This window comes from Zingiber officinale, chromosome 5B (assembly GCF_018446385.1).
Source record: "Zingiber officinale cultivar Zhangliang chromosome 5B, Zo_v1.1, whole genome shotgun sequence".
Lineage (NCBI taxonomy): Eukaryota > Viridiplantae > Streptophyta > Magnoliopsida > Zingiberales > Zingiberaceae > Zingiber > Zingiber officinale.
The window spans coordinates 45,107,282-45,111,559 of record NC_055995.1 but is presented as its reverse complement, the minus strand read 5'-3'; positions in this window follow the sequence as shown (position 1 = coordinate 45,111,559).

The window sequence follows — 4,278 nt, the reverse complement described above, 5'->3', positions numbered from 1 at the left end:
GTGGAGAAGAGGAAGAAGAGAAGAAGGTACCCCCTCCTAGGGCCTCCTTTTGTAGCCGGCGGTTTGGAACTCGAGAAGAGAAGGAGGGTGATTTTGTCTTGGTAGATCGTCGCCCACACGATGTCCAAGAAGAGGAGAGGAATATGACAGAAGATCAAGAGGTCTTTAGCTACGAAGAAAGGTACAACTAGTTCTTATTCTGCTATGTAATTGGTTAGTTTTGTTTGTATCGATTTTGAATATCAACACAAGAGGCCAGCGATCATATACTTCAATCAAGGTGTGCTTTGATCCGCCAAGAACTTGCTTGATTGATCAAACACATGTCTGATCAAACATGCGGGTTGGTATAAATAGTTCTGTACTTGTACAATTTTTGTACAGAGAAATTTAAACAAAACGAAATTCCAGCGCCTTCAGATATATCATCCAGGAAATAGCTCAGATGAAGGATGGGCAAGGTATTTTATCTTTCCATGTTGGACAACCACATCACCCCTTAACTTCAAAGGCTCAAAGTTGAGCTAGGGGTCAAGATCATGACCTAAAATGAGCTCTTCTTTGGAGGCAACCCAAGAATTCAATATTTTATTTCAATTTTTATTTTCAATCTCTTATTTTGTTTCTTATTTGAGTTTTATTTTTATAGTTTACAGGGCTTCCAACCTTCATAAGATGGTCATGGTGTCTACGACAAGCATGGAGGGATTTCGAAGAAAGAATGAAGGCAGGATGTGCCCAAGACACACCACCATGACTCATTGGAAGCAAGGCAAGAAATGTTCATGACATGGTCGTGCCTCACAGGGACGACCATTTTAGTCTTGCAAAATTTGAGCTACACCAATAATAATTTCATTCATGCCATGGGCATGTTAGTCCCATAGAAGGTTTCATGTTGAGTTCATGCTCCCAACCACGATCGTGCTATTCTAAAGCACCTCTAGAAGAGTTCCATGGAAAGGTTAAATAAAAAGACACGGTCATGTCCCATGCTCAGTACGTGTCATGCCAAGGTCATGGCCCCAAGCTCAGCCATGCCACTTTTGGATGTAATACACAGTAAGTTTTAAGCCCATGCCATGTCATTTGATACAACCATGTGTTCAAAAAAAGACCACAGAAAAAAATCATATTGTGGCTATATCAAAAGACATGGTCATGCCTGGCACACAACGTGTTTCACGCTCTAGCCATGTTAAAAGAAATGGTTGTGCTAGAACAAAAGCGTGTTTCACACTATTGCTATGCTAAAAGGCACGACCATGTGGCACTTGAAAAAGGGATAAAACCCTAAGGCATAGCCGTTCTCACAGGACCGGTCGTGCCCTTTGTAGCCTTCCACCTTCTTCTTCAATTCCTCCTTTCTTCCAAGGCAAGTTCTTCTCTTCCTTTCTCAAATTTCTCCAAGATAGACTTCCTTTTCCAATTCTTTCGAAAACTTCTTGATCTTGATCTAATTGATCCAAAGATCTCAAACAACCTCAAGCCTTCAACAATCATCCTTCTTCCTCAAAGATTTCAAGCAAGAAATCTCCTCCATCGCTTCCCCTTCTCACACAAGACCTCTTCTTGATCTTTGATCTCACTTGGATTCAAGATCCAAATCCCAAACAAGGAATCTCTTCCCTTCTCTCCACAATCAACTACACCTCTTTGATGTGTGAATCTATAATGCCCAATATCTTGAAGTGATTTCACCAGAGTGGCCAATCTAGTAGAGGAGATGATGCCGAAAAAAGAAAAGGCGAAGACTTTGGTAGAGAAAAGGGAAAAGCAACCAAAAAACGGACACACTGGGCACACAATGAAGGTAACGACAATTTATATGGCATTATATTTCTCAATGATGCACAAAAGTTACGTTTTGAAATTCTTGTTAATTGTAAAATCTTGTGTTCGCATTAGATGGATGATTACACTATATAAGCTTTTGGAATTAAGAATGTCTATTGGATAGTTCATAACATAGGTTGGGAAAATTTAATGAGTATACAATATTCAACCTACCCTAGCATTATTTTAGAACTCCTAAGTTCATTAGAAGTCTATTTTATTTCTGATACTGATTATAATGGGAAAATTAGTTTTTGCTTGTTCAATCATGATTATGAGTGGACTCTCTATGATTTTAATAATTGCTTTGATTTTCCCATTGAGGAGTCCCCTAAGTTCTATAATTTTTTAATATTTATACATTCTGGAATGAAATTATAGGTTTAGATGTACCCCATGATCCTTCTAGGTTTAAGGCCTTGGCTCTTCAAATCCAAGTTTTCCATTACCTCTAGTAGGTTATGAGCAAGGCCATTTTTTCGTTATGATAACGTTGGTGTAATATTGAAACTAGAGCTTTACTATTTTTAAGCTATGTTTATAAGGTCTATTTTGATTCAAGGTTCCATTTAACCTAGCAAGATCTAGTAAGGCGACTTTGGGCACCATAGAATTTGGTAGGTTAATTACACACATTTCTATCAATTTGGGGTGCAATTCATTTGGTCTGGATATTATACATGGAAACTCTAAAATTGATCTTGATTCATGTTTTTCGATGAAAATGATTTGTCGGAAGAAGAGGGGTTATAGTTTTGTTAGGAAATATGGATTCCCCCTTCCGTCTCAATTAGAAATCATGCCAATTGGGTCATTAAGGACTTAACACCTAAAAATTTCTCCACTTCCAAGGATCTATTGGAACCCTCTTCCTTTTGACATGATTTAGCTAGACACTCTTTTGCTTTTGGTGATATGGGTCATTCTAGTTTTGATTTTTTGATTTTTGTGCTTCTTTCGACACTCTTCATGAGGAGCATTCTAGCCATCAATACCTGTTGAAGGGGCATGTTACTATGTCCCAATAATAGTTCTAAGAAGTGCGGGATCACTGAGGAGTTCTAGGGTTTTGTCTCTGTTTGTGTCGATCATCAGTACTAGGAATTGGTGAGAGAGAAGAAATTTAGATGTTCTTTTGAGGTGACAAAGTGGCAGGTTGCTAGTCTTTTTCAGTACCATGAGCATCGTGGGAACTTGCCTTATGTACCAAGATTTGCTCCTCAAGTTACAATAACCATCACATTATTATTGGTTTGTTTTCTTGCAAAAACACAAGCATGCTTGTTCTAGATTTTCATGTTGATGTGATTTATAGTGCTAGTTGTAAATATGTACATGCATTTGTTGCATTTTGCTTAGTTTATTTTATTTTATTTTGATTTGTTTATTTTTTAACTATGACATGTCATTTACATTAATCATCACATTATTATTGGCTTGTTTTCATGAAAAAAATACAAGCATACTTGTTCTAGATATTTATATTGATGTGATTTATAGTTGAAGGATCGAAGAATGCGATAGAGGGGGGTGAATATCGCACTTTAAAAACTTTTCTTTTGCTTGTAAAACAAATTAGAATAAGTAGCGGAAATCAAAATGAAAGCAATACAGATGAAACAAGTTGATTACTTGGTTCGGAGCCTAGGTCTACTCCTACTCCAATACCTCAGATCCTTGATCGTACTGTTGGGTAATTCATTAAAACTCTTCTTTCCAAAACCTTCGGAAAGAAGCAATTCATACAATGAAATGTGTAAGATAGTAACAACCTACTATCTTACTTGAAATAAAGTATAAAGTAAGCTAAATAAAAATATAACGACACTAGATGTAGGATGAAGCTTGGTTAATACTTCTTGAATGGAGCAGCATCTTGCTTGGATATGAGTAGTAGACTTGTCGCACGAACAACTGCTTTACACAGAGATGAACTCAGAACCGATATACAACCTTGAACTTTGAGCACCAGTTTTATAAGAATCGCCAATGTTCGATCGACCAATCCTTAGGTTCAGTCAATCGAACCTGCTCCCTTCCTTCTCTGTTGAGATCCAATCTTCGAACATTGATGACATTGATTGGTTCGGTCGACCGAAACCTTGTTCGGTTGATCGAATGATGCACTTTTTCCATTCATCGAGATTCTTCATTAATGCACATTTAATGCGATGATTATTTGGCCGACCAATCCTTTGGTTCCGTCGACCGATCAGTTTGGCTTCCTTCTTTGCCTCAGCTCGATCTAATCTGCGCCACATCTGCTTGGTTCGGTCGATCGATTAATGTGTTCAATTAACTGATCAGTCACTCTGCTTCGACTGATCTCTGGTCTGAATCATCTTGGTTCGGTCGACCGATAAACTTCGGTTCCTACAACACAGAGTTATAATGAAAGATCCTACAAAATAGAGTTACCACAGTAATATTTGAATAATAGTA